The following is a 13,339-nucleotide window of genomic DNA, read 5'->3' on the forward strand; positions in this document are numbered from 1 at the left end:
AATTCCTTGAATCTCAACGTTTCTGTGTTCCTTCCTCACCCCAGCTACCATATCATTCTCCTTCTCAGCATCCTTTGTTAGTTCCTCTTCCCCTCTAGGTCAGAGTTGAAATTCCTAGCAAATCAACCCTGGGAATCAGTAGGCTGATTGGATTTTTATCGACAGATTGACCTCATACCTATCTCCTTAGCATGACACCCCAAGGCCATGATTAAATCCCTTCCAGCTTTTTAAACCTCTTGTCCTAACATTGCTTCATGTATTCCCTGTGTTCTAACATGCTTATCTACTTGCCTTCTCCTAGATTCTTTCTTATTTTCATGTCTCTGTGTCTTTACACACATTTTCGATGGCTGGAATACTTCCCTCTTTCTTGACTGCCTGGGAAAAAACCTTCCTATTCATCCTTTAATTTGCACCTTGCAATTGTGTGCGGTCATTTGGTTGCTAACCTCCCCTGGTAAGAAAGTCTCTCTCCTTTACAGCTCAGCACCATCGTTTGGTATAACCACTGCTGGTCTTTGCTGCCATCTTATTCCTCTGTGTATTTCTGCGCCTTGTGTTCAGTCATGTTCGACTCTTTGTGACCTGCCAGGCTCCTCTGTCTGTGGGATTTTCCAGGCAAGAATCCTGGGGTGAGTTGCCATTTCCTTCTCCAGGGAATCATCCTCACCCAAGGATCAAACGTGCCTCTTGTTTGTCTCCTGCACTGCAGGCGGATTCCTTACCTGCTGAGCCACCGGGGAAGCTCTCTGTGTATTCCTAGCCTGGAGCAAACATGAATTCAATTAAAAAAACACATGCTATATCTGCCCATACCTATTCCTCCTATCCCAGCAGAACTGAAAATGTTGTAGCTACCTTGCCTTCCACAGAAAGAAATATTGGGTTGGCCTAAAATTTCATTTGAGTTTTTCCATACCATCTTACAGAAAAACTCATGTGAAAATTTGGGCCAACCCAGTATATTTCACCCCCTTTCTACTGTGATGGACTTCTGCCCTAGCTCCAAATCCATCCCTCTTTGAAATCCATGGTCTGCTTTTTTAACATAGCTCCTCAGGAATGTCTACTAGGACTGAACTGAAGAGTTCATCTTGTTCAAGTCAGGCTGAGCTTCACCTGCCAGAATCTCTGGAATTCATATTCTGCTATCCAATTCTCTTGTTATCCATCTTAGTTTTTTTTTAACTTTCATTCCCAACACCTCCCTAAGGAGTACTTTTTTAAAAATTCATTTTATTTATTTATTTTTTGAGTGCTTGCCACATGACTTGTGGGATCTGGCTTTGCGACCAGGGGTTCGAACTTTGGCCCCTGCAGTGGAAGTGTGGAGTCCTAACCACTGCACCACCATGGAATGCCCTGTGCTTCTTAGCTTTGAATAATACTTACTTGCATAGACATATCTTACCCCTCTTATCTTCTTCTGTTAGATTGTAATTTCTTTGAAGGCAGAGACTGTGTCTTCTACATCATACCCTCTGGAGTACTTAGTACGGGGTGAGGCTCATAGGAGGTGGCCAAAACATGTTTTCTAAGTGATTAATGAGTGAATGAATGACATGACTTTTCTTCTTGAGCAAAGAGAAACACTGATGAAGATTAACAGATTTTGGCAAGAGAGGTCTCTTCCCTGTTTACCACCGTTCCAGTTCCCTGAAGAGAAGGGGCAGAAAAGGGAGAGAAAGCAGTGGGTGATCCAGAGATGAGCTGTCTCTGTCTTTGCAAGATGCTGACTCCACTTGCCTTGTGAGCCTAACAGGAAATTTGGGAGTGTTTCTGGACTTGGATGGTGAATTTTTTGCTCGTATGATGCAGGTTGAACCCTATTTTTACATTTCCTTTTCATTTCAGTTGGAATCAGACACAAGGAGTCAAATGTGTGTTTTCAGCCCAACATCCTTCCCTGGGATGCCTTCTCTGACCCCCATTTGTTAGGCTGGCAAGAAAGCTCATTAGGATTTTCCATCACATCTTAAAGAAAAACCAAAATGAACTTTTTGGCCAACCCAATGCAGTGGCAAGCTGTCCCCCTTGGACCTCACACCCTCTACGTGTATCCCCTGCTTTCTTTTTTCTCTGTTGAACATATCATCATCTGACATACTACAGATTTTCTTATTTTGTTAGTTTACTCTTCATCTCCTTGTATCAGTCAGGAGGCAGAAAGCATTTAGGTTATTGAAACAAGGAAAATGTAACATAAAGAGCTGTTGACTAGTAGAAGGTGGTTAATTACTGCTGCTGCTGCTAAGTTGCTTCAGTCGTGTCCGACTCTGTGCGACCCCATAGACGGCAGCCCACCAGGCTCCCCTGTCCCTGGGATTTTCCAGGCAAGAACACTGGAGTGGGTTGCCATTTCCTTTTCCAATGCACGAAAGTGAAAAGTGAAAGTGAAGTCGCTCAGTCGTGTCCGACTCTTAACGACCCTATGGACTGCAGCCCACCAGGCTCCTCCATCCATGGGATTTTCCAGGCAAGAGTACTGGAGTGGGGTGCCATTGCCTTCTCCAGTTAATTACTAAAAGAGGTAAAAGATGAGGTTTCACGAAGGGGTGCAGAAGAAACAGATGAGAAAAGCAGCTAGTAGCTCTGGGCCAGGTGGGGAGTAGACGGGAAGGAACTGAGGACCCAGGGGGACAGTGCCCAGCCACTTTCTGTTCTTATCCCCAGGCTGTGGTTCAGGCCTCTCTCAGGAGTGTGTGACTACCCCAGACTGGCTACATAATACACAGTGCACACATGCTAAGTTACTTCAGTCATGCTCGACTCTTTGCAACCCTATTGACTGTGGTCTGCCAGTTTCCTCTGTCCATGGGATTCTCCAAGCAAAAATACTGGAGTGGGGTGCTGTGCCCTCCTCCAGGGGATTTTCCCGACCCAGGGACCGAACCCACACCTCTTCTGTTTCATGCCCTTGGCAGGCGGGATTCTTTACCACTAGCACTGCCTGGGAAGCCCTCACATAATACACACACTCAGTGCAAAACAAAAATGCAAGGCTTCTTGTTCCACAGTTAAGCATTTCAAGACAGTGGCAGCAGAACGTGACATCAGTCAATGCAGGGCTTGTCTGAATGTTAGGTCCCATGGCTGACGGTGTAATTGTGTAGCTCTCTGGTGACTGCAGACTTGAGTAGTCTGCTGGTGGCAAAGAAATTTGGCAGAGGGGGCAGGCTGGCTGGGATCTGTGGAAGCTGCTGTTAAGGATGTGGACTGGCCTGGGCCTCTCTGCTGTGCAGAAACAGGCTGCTGGAGTGGGGACTGTGATGGTTTTTTAAATTTATTTTTGATTGCACTAGGTTTTCTTTGCTGTGCATTGGCTTTCTCTACTCAGGGGTGCGCAGGCTTCCCTTGATTGTGGAGGCTTCTCTTGATAAGGAACACAGCTTCTAGGCACTCAGACTCAGTAGTTGTGGCTCATGAGCTTAGTTGCTCAGTGGCAAGTGGAATCTTCCCAGACCAGAGACTGAACCCATGTCTCCTGCATTGGCAGGCAGATTCTTATCCACTGTGCCACCAGGGAAGTCTGGGAGAGTGTGATTTAGGGAAAGAGCCAGGCCTTGACAGTTTACCAACCTTCAGGATTCTAGAAACTGTAGCTTCATACCCTTTGCCATTTTGTTGTCGCAAAGATAAATTTCCAAGTTAGAACGCATTCTATTCACTCATATGTTATCTGGATTTACAATCTTGAACAGGTCTAAACAATGCCCATAGTCTTACCCCCAGTCTTACAGATATTTGTGGCAGTTCTGAAGGGGAGTGAAGAGAAGATCCAGCCCAACAGAAAGGGTGACACAAGATAGGATCACAGATACGAAAAGAAAAGTTAATATGAGGAGAGGCAGCAAAGACTTTTTTTTTATTGTGGCAAAATAAACACAATATAAAATTTACCAACTTGACTGTTTTATTTATTTTTACAGTCTATGGGGTCAGATATGACTTGGTGATGAAAAACATTTTATTTTAAAAATACTTGTTTCTTTATTTCGCTGCACCAGGTCTTAGTTGCAGCATACAGGACCCTTTAGTTGCAGCACGTGGGATCTAGTTCCTTGACCAGGGATCACACCCTGATCCCCTGCGTTGGGAGCATGGAATCTTAGCCACTGGACCACCAGAGAAGTCCTTCAACTTCACCGTTTTAAGTGTATAGTTCAATAGTATTAAATATCTTCCTATTGATGCGTATCAATCTCCGGAATTTTCCTTCTGAAAAAGCTCCAAACTGAAACTCAATCCATTAAACAATTCTCATTTCCCTTCTCCCCAGCTTCTGGCAGCCACTCTTGTACTTCCTGTCTCTATGAATGTGGCCACTAAACCTCCAGTAAGTGGAATCATACAGTATTTTATCTTTTGTGACCAGCTTATTTCACTTCGCATCATGTCCTCAAGTTTCATCCATATTGTAGTGTGTGTCAGAATTTCCTTTCTTTTTAAGGCTGAACAATATTCCCTTGTTTGCGCATACCACATTTTATTTATGCATTCATCTGGTGATGGACGGATACTTGGGTTTCTTCCACAGTTTAGCTACTGCAATGGATAGCAGTGTACAAATATCTCTTTGAAACTCTGCTTTCAGTTCTTCTGGGCATATACTCAGAAGCTGGATTGTTGGATTGTACAGTAGTTCTATTTTTAATTGATTTGAGGAGCCATCACACTGGTTTTTGTAAGGTTGGCACCATTTTACATTCCCATCAACAGTGCACAAAGGTTCATTGTCTCCAAATCTTCATCAACACTTGTGATTTAAAAAAAAAAAAAAAGCCATCTTGATGGATATGAAGGGGAATCTCATGGTGGTTTTGAAAACTCCTTTTGAAATAGGAGGGAAAGAGGGCAGGGTGAGTGAAAAGGAAGAGATATTTTGAAGTAAACTGCCTCTTGAGAAACCTGTATGCAGGTCAGGAAGCAACAGTTAGAACTGGACATGGACCAACAGACTGGTTCCAAATAGGAGAAGGAGTAAGTCAAGGCTGTATATTGTCACCCTGCTTATTTAACTTCTATGCAGAGTACATCATGAGAAACGCTGGGCTGGAGGAAGCACAAGCTGGAATCAAGATTGCTGGGAGAAATATCAATAACCTCAGATATGCAGATGACACCACCCTTATGGCTGAAAGTGAAGAAGAACTAAAGAGCCTCTTGATGAAAATGAAAGAGGAGAGTGAAAAAGTTGGCTTAAAACTCAACATTCAGAAAACGAAGATCATGGCATCTGGTCCCATCACTTCATGGCACATAGATGGGGAAACAGTGGAAACAATGGCTGACTTTATTTGGGGGAGCTCCAATATCACTGCAGATGGTGATTTCAGCCATGAAATTAAAATGCTTACTCCTTGGAAGGAAAGTTATGACCAACCTAGACAGCATATTCAGAAGCAGAGACATTACTTTACCAACAAAGGTCCATTTAGTCAAGGCTATGGTTTTTCCTGTGGTCATGTATGGATGCGAGAGTTGGACTATAAAGATAGCTGAGTGCTGAAGAATTGATGCTTTTGAACTGTGGTGTTGGAGAAGACTCTTGAGAGTCCCTTGGACTGCAAGGAGATCCAACCAGTCCATCTTAAAGGAGATCAGTCCTAGGTGTTCATTGGAAGGACTGATGTTGAAGCTGAAACTCCAGTACTCTGGCCACCTGATGCGAAGAGCTGACTCATTTGCAAAGACCCTGATGCTGGGAAAGATTGAGGGCAGGAGGAGAAGGGGACAACAGAGGATGAGATGGTTGGCTGGCATCACCGACTCGGTGGACATGGGTTTGGGTTAACTCTGGGAGTTGGTGATGGACAGGGAGGACTGGTGTGCTGTGGTTCATGGGGTTGCAAATAGTCGGACACGACTGAGAGACTGAGCTGAACCAAACTGAGAGGAACACTGAAGTAACTTATAGCTGATCTCCATTCTTAACCACTAGACCCACCAGGGAAGTCCCTGGTAATTCTTTTTAAAGCAACTTCTAGTTTGGTAGGAGAAGGTAAATAGAGAAAGAGATGAGATCTCTATAAATGCCTTTCCCAACCACACCCTACCCTATGCATACATGTTGGCCAATCAATATTCATTCCTCCTGAGTCTCTCCTTCACTTTGTCATAGGCTCTGTGGTTGTTTGGTTGTTGTAATTTTCTTCATATTAATACCATCACAAAAGTGTCTTCAGATAGGAAGTTAGTGGTGAGGGACTGTGCCTTCTTAGGACTCAGCTCACTGAGACTAGAGCCCAGCACCGCTGCCATGGCTGCAGCCTTTAGGAGGCACTTTAGAAATTAACAAGCCCTGACTTTCCTTGGGTGGCGTTGGGGTAAAGAACCCCTGTGCCAATGCAAGAGACATAGAGATGCAGGTTCGATCCCTAGGTTGACAAGATCCCAGGAGGAGGGCACGGCAACCCATTCCAGTGTTCTTGTGTGGAGAATCCCATGGACAGAGGACCTGGCAGGCTACAGTCCAGAGCATCGCACAGAGCTGGACACGACTGAAGGGACTTAGCACACACACACAACTTTCCTTGTTCACACAGGGAAACCAAGGCAGATCCAGGCGAGGTGGCTTACCTGACACAGACAGCAGCACAGAAACCACGAGTGATGAATACAGCATCTGCTTGCCCAGTTAACCTGTCAGTGTCCTGGAGACAGAGAGCAACAGGTGTTGCCAACCCTCAGGATACAGCCCAGTGTGGTAAAACCGCCAGATACACAGAGGGGGTCAGGCAGGCTCAGTGGTGGCCCCCTGGAACTGACCTCACTGAAAAGGACTTGCATGTACAGCTGGATTCCTGCTGGGGAAGACCGTGGCCCTCTGACCTGCCAGGCTGTTGCTTGTTATTTTTCTAAACAGCATGTTCTGACCCTGCTTCCCCAGTCAGGAGCCTGCTGACCTCTCCTACCCTGCATCAGGACTTTGGTCCAGAGGTTTATGCTTCTTCCTGTTCTATCCCTTAATATAATGATTATATCTGAAAAGATAATTTAAGGAGGTTAAGGAGAATATTTACCATGCCTTGCCTTTGCTTTGCTTCCCTCATAGCTCAGTAGGTAAAGAATCCCCCTGTAATGCAGGGGACCCCAGTTGGATTCCTGGGTTGGGAAGATCCTCTGGAGAAGGGATAGGCTACCCACCCCAGTATTCTTGGGCTTCCCTTGTGGCTCAGCTGGTAAAGACTCCCCCTGCAATGCAGGAGATCTGGGTTTGTTCCCTTGGCTGGGAAGATCCCCTGGAGAAGGGAAAGGCTACCCACTCCAGTAATCTGGGCTGGAGAATTCCATGGACTGTATAGTCACGGGGTCGCAGAGTCGGACACAGCTGAATGACTTTCACTTCGCTTCACTTCCCCCTTGCTTTATTTTGGGTCTGTCTCCTTCCTTACGTACAGACCATTTTACGTTTTTGTAATCATGGCACACCTCAGTACATAAGAGCAGTATTATCTACTTTGTGCCATGTGTGTGCATGCTTAGTCACGTCCTACTCTTTGAGACCCCATGGGCTGTAGCCCGCCAGATTCTTCTGTCCGTGGAATTCTCTCCAAGCAATAATACTGAAGTGGGTAGCCATTTCCTACTCCAGAGGCTCTTCCTGACCTGGGATCAAACCCACTTTTCTTCCGTCTCCTGCATCAGCAGGCCAGTTCTTTACCAGTGTGCTACCTGGGAAGCCCATAGCTACTCTGGCTCCCCTTAATGACCTGGTTCTTGGTACAATCCCTGGCATATAGCATGTGGTCAATAAAGGATCATTGAATGAACACCATTCTATCATATGCTTCTTTCATTTCACGTGATAAGACCTCCCTATTTGTCATAGCAAGAGTAATTGTAATTTTTAATGGTTTGCCTAATGGCATGAAATAATTTTGACTCTGTCATTTTTACTGTTCTAATTTTTTGTAAAAAATTTCATGTACATTTCATTTAGCTTCTTGGGAATTAGCTTCAAGTAAAAGATTCTAATAGAATGATTGTATTAAAGAGGTTTGGACAACTTCATGATTCAGTGAGTATTTCTTTTTTAAAATATTTATTTATTTTTGGCAGGACTGGGGCTTTGTTGCTGGGCATGGGCTTTCCCTAGTTGCAGTGCACCAGCTTCTCATTGTGGTGGCTTCTCTTGTGGATCAGGGGCTCTAGAGTGCACAGGCTCAGTATTTGTGGCTCACAGGCTTAGCTGTCCCGAGGCATGTGGAATCTTCTCAGACCAGGGATGGAACCCATGTTCCCTGCATTGACTAGAGGATTCTTCACCATTGGACCACCAGGGAAGTCTCAGTGAATATTCTTAAGGAGACAATGCTTCCTGGTAGAGACAATCCATTTCTGCTTTCTGTATGATATATATTCATATTTCTATTTCTAGAGTGTGTCCTAGTCATTGATGAGGGGCACAGAAACCATCCCCAAGAGCCCCTTAATTCAGAACTCCTTGATGAGTCTAATAACATTCATCAGAAGCTCACTTGATGTGATAGAGTTGATCTTATGGTTTCCAAGTAATAAAATAGTCTATTGACAGAAATGGCGCCTTTTCCCTAGGTCCTGAAACAAAACTCCAAAAAAATATGGCTCTGATCAGAGCAACGTCTTTACAGGCAACATCAAAGGAAGGCAGTCCTTGCTTTGATGCTGAATGAGACTTTGAGATCTCAAAACCTAAAAAAGTTTGTATGAGTTTTATTGCTCCTCTAACAAGTCCCCACAAAGTTAGTGGCTTAAAACCATGCAAATTATCTTACAGTTCTGCAGAAGTCTGACATGGTCCTCGCTGGGCTAAAATCCACAGGCTGCACTCTTGTCTGCAGACTCTAGGGGAAATTCTTTTCCTTGCCTTTCTCAGCATCTAGAAAGTGAAAGTGTTTGACAGAAAAGTCACGTCTGTCTCTTTGGGACCCCATGGACTGTAGCCTGCCAGGCTCCTCTGTCTGTGGGATGTCCCAGGCAAGAATACTGCAGTGGGTTGCCATTTCCTTCTCCAGGGGATATTCCTGGCCCAGGGATTCAACTTGGGTTTCCTGCACTGCAGACAGTTTCTTTACTGTCAGAGCCACCAGGGAAGCCAGGCAGCTCCTAGAGGCTGCCCACATTCCTTGGTTTGGGTATGGACCCCTTTTTCCATGTTCAAAGCCAGTAATATCACATTTCTCCCAGACCCTTGTCCTGTCATCATCTCTTTGTCTCTCTGATCATAGCCTAGAAAGGTTCTCTGTTTTTAAAGAATTAATGTGTTTAGATAAGGCCCACCTGGATAATCCAAGACACTCTCACCATCTCAGTGTCCTTAACCTTAATCACATCTGTAAAGTCTCTTTGGTTCGGAAAGGTAATATATTCACAGGTTTGGGGGATAAAAGATGTGGGTATTTTTTGGAGGGAGGGATTATTGTGCCAATCACAAGATCTAACCTGGGCATATATTTTAAAATTAAAACTATATACAGGACTTTCCTGGTGGTTCAGTGGTTAAAGACTTAGCCTTACAATGCAGAGGGTGTGAGTCTGATCCCCGATCAAGGAGCTAAGATCCCACATGCCCCTCAGCCAAAAAACCAGAACATAAACAAGAGAAGCAATAGTGTAACAAATTCAATAAATACGTTAAAACAGTCTACATCAATAAAAATCCTAAAAGAACAATATGCATTGACAGAACATGTAACATTATTCATTCACTTATATAAGGAATGACTAAACAGGGTGAATCAAGAACAAAAGTCAGCATTAGCTTGGAGAACTCTTCATCAGCCAGTGATACGCAGAGGAAATATTCTGGGATGCCTCTCCATCACCTCTGACACCAAGGTTAAACCTGCATCTCTGGACCATTGAAACTGCCAGTCTCCCTCCCTGTCCACATCCAGGCTCTGCACAACCACCTACACTGTTGGAAGGGGGACTGGGGCTGAGGAGCAGGGTATCAGGCAAGGAGAAGGGGCAGAGCAGCAGAAGGGAGGCTCTGAAGGGAGCCTGGTGACTTGAGTGTCTGCTGAGGATGCCCGTGTTCCCAGGGCTCTGTTTACGGGGGTTCCTTTTCAAGAACGGCATTTTCTTCCTCAGTTCAGTTCAGTTTCTCAGTCATGTCCGACTCTTTGTGATCCCATGGACTGCAGCACACCAGGCTTCCCTGTCTATCACCAACTCCCAGAGCTGGCTCAAACTCATGTCCATCAAGTCAGTGATGCCATCCAACCATCTCATCCTCTGTCATCCCCTTTCTTTCCAACTTCAATCCTTCCCAGCATCAGGGTCTTTTCCAAGGAGTCAGTTCTTCACATCAGGTGGCCAAAGTATTGGGAGTTTCAGCTTCAGCATCAGTCCTTCCAATGAATATTCAGGACTGATCTCCTTTAGGATTGACTGGTTGGATCTCCTTGCAGTCCAAGGGACTCTCAAGAGTCTTCTCCAACACTAGAGTTCAAAAGCATCAATTATTCGGCACTCACCTTTCTTTATAGTCCAATTCTCACATCCATATATGACTACTGGAAAAACCAAAGCGTTGACTAGACGGACCTTTTTTGGCAAAGTAATGTCTCTGCTTTTTAATATGCTGCCTAGCTTGGTCATAGCTTTTCTTCCAAGGAGCAAGCATCTTTTAATTCAATGGCTGCAGTCACCATCTGCAGTGATTTTGGAGCCCCCCGCCCCCCCGCAAAAATAAAGTCTGTCACCGTATCCATTGTTCCTCATCTATTTGCCATGAAGTGATGGGACCAGATGCCATGATCTTAGTTTTCTGAATGTTGAGTTTTAAGCCAACTTTTTCTTCCTTGGTGATCCTCATTCTTTTGCCTCCCCAAGCTGCTGGATTCTTCCCACCTGGATCTTGTGTTTAGGAAGAGTTCCCATGGAGAGGCTCTCTGATCAGTGGCCCTACCAATAAGTGGTGGTGGTGGTGGTGTGTGTGTAGCTGAAGAACTAGATTAACTGAGGTGTGTTGTTCCGCTCGCCGCCCCCCCCCCCCCCCCCCCAGTGTGACTAACATGATTGGAAATAAAAGGGAGGGAAGCAAATTCAAAGTACTTTCCAGAAAGCCTGAAAGTGAAGGTGGGAGTTGAGAGAGGCCACTGAATTCTGGAACACGCGTCTGATGGCAAATGAGCAGCAGATGAATTTCTCTGGGGGCGCTGGGATGAGCTCTGGACCCACCTATTACAAGGAACTCTGAATCTGAGGTCTTTAAGGATCGCGAAGGCATTTTGACCCCACATCCTTTTTCGAGCCCTACAGCGAGGCTTCCGACTCACCACTAGGTGGCGGGCGAGCCGTGACTCTCCGCAAGCGGGGCCAGAACCCGATTGATCCTAGGTTCCTCTGAGGTGCTGGGCTGCTCACGGTAGCTCACGGAGTTCCACCTGGTAAGACACAAACGCTTCTGTCCGTGGATTACTGAATTCTATCTTAATATCCCCCCCAGGACTAACCTAAGCAGTTTTTGCTCTATTCTTTGGCCCCAGTCACAGGTTTGAAAAAAATGATCCTTTCGTTCCCTTGGGCTCCAGAAAGGAAAAAAAAATAATGTGTCCTCATTGAAAACTGATTTGCTTAGTAATCATATTTTGTTTGCTTATGGACAGCATGGAGCCAAAGGGACGTGGGTTTGAGCTTTGGCTCTCATACTCTGGGCAATCTTTTCTGGGCTCCAGTTTTTTGTTTGTTTGTTTTCCAACGAAAAGGAAATGAACCATCCCTGCCTGATGGGGTTGTCCAAGCATCAGGTGTTACAAGGATGGAGCATGTCAAGCACAGAGCCCAGCACTTAGAAGGCATTTTCCATCCCACTTCTTTTCAGGGAGCAGGGGCCCTATTCTCCTCCCCTTCCTTGTTCTTGTTGTTTAGTTGCTAAGTCGTGTCTGACTCTTTTGTGACTCCATGGACTGTGACCCACTCCAGTGTTCTCGCCTGGAGAATCCCAGGGACAGGAGAGCCTGGTGGGCGGCCACCTGTGGGGTCACACAGGGTCGGACACGACTGAAGCGACTTAGCAGCAGCAGCAGCAGGACTGTGACCCACCAGGCTCCTCTGTCTGTGGGATTTCCCAGGCCAGAATACTGGAGTTGGTTGCCATTTCCTCTCCAGGGGATCATCCCAGCCCAGGGATCAAACCTGTGTCTCCTGCATTGGCAGGTGGATTCTTTACTGCACAGCCACCTGGGAAGCCCCTTCACCATACTCCCTAGCTATATCAGTGCCTGGGGTGTGGATGGCAGGCATTGTGAACAAGTGGACAAGCTAGTTCATGAATAGGACTTACCTTGATTTTAATCCAGTAGCCTCCTATAACTGAAATACAAGGTTTTTGTGCAGGATTCAGAAGATTACATCATAGCACTCCTGCCTGCAGATGCTAACTCTCTGATTAAAGGAGACCAAATTAACCAAAACACATTTAAGAGTGAACACAGAAGCTAATAAATGAACAATGATTCAGAATGTATGATACAGACTGGTTATAAATAAGTTTATAGTTCCTCCAATAGGGCTCAGTTTCTCAAATTCGGCCGTTCACGGTGTCAGTTTACATTTTCCCTGTTTGTCAGAGCCTGAACATTTTGATGGGGAGGAAGAGGACTTACTTTGCAGCAGGGACATGATATCTAGACAGCCGACCCAGCTGAGAATCCAGTGGATGTCATGACAGCAGCATGGGAATGGGATAGAAGTTCCTGGAGACCGATAAAAGAAGTCAGAAAAGGGAAGTGAGAGGGTGTCATAGGCAACAGTTAGCCATTGTACTATTTGACTGATGATTTCTTCTGAGTATGAATCAAGTCACAGAGTTTAAATCTGGAAGCTACCTTAAAAGTGTCTGGCTTGGTTTCCAAAATGGTGTTTGTTCTTCAGGTCTTTGCAACCTCATGGGCTGTAGCACGCCAAGCTCCTCTGTCCTCCACTGTGTTCCAGAGTGAGTGTTGGGGCTTCCTGGTGGCTCAGGTGGTAAAGAATCTGGTGCAATGTGGGAGACAAGGGTTCGATCCCTGGGTTGGGAAGATCACTTGGAGAAGGGAATGGCCACCCATTCTAGTATTCTTGCCTGGAGAATCCCATGGACAGAGGAGCCTGGGGGGCTACAGTCCATGGGATCATGTCCCACTCTGTGACTTCATGGACTACAGTACACCAGGCTGCTCTGTCCTTCACTATCTCCCGAAGTTAGCTCAGATTCAATAGGAGCGTTTATATGATATCGCTGACTCAGTTCAGTTCAGTTCAGTTCAGTCGCTTGGTCCTGTCCAATTCTTTGAGACTCCAGGGCTGCAGCATGCCAGGCCTTCCTGTCCATCAACAACTCCCGGAGGTGAACACCAAACTCATGTTC

General features: G+C 45.6%; 1 long non-coding RNA gene across 1 annotated transcript; it reads right to left on the reverse strand.

Annotated features, from left to right (window-relative positions):
- Positions 1 to 6,582: 6,582 nt before the first annotated feature.
- On the reverse strand, positions 6,583 to 12,687 carry LOC128052560 (uncharacterized). Its single transcript, XR_008199828.1, has 4 exons — positions 12,597 to 12,687; positions 11,268 to 11,375; positions 8,760 to 8,863; positions 6,583 to 6,656 (listed from the first exon to the last, which is right to left on the reverse strand). It is a non-coding gene; the product is annotated as an uncharacterized LOC128052560 (long non-coding RNA).
- Between the last annotated feature and the right edge of the window lie 652 nt (positions 12,688 to 13,339).

Source organism: Budorcas taxicolor, chromosome 8 (assembly GCF_023091745.1).
Source record: "Budorcas taxicolor isolate Tak-1 chromosome 8, Takin1.1, whole genome shotgun sequence".
Lineage (NCBI taxonomy): Eukaryota > Metazoa > Chordata > Mammalia > Artiodactyla > Bovidae > Budorcas > Budorcas taxicolor.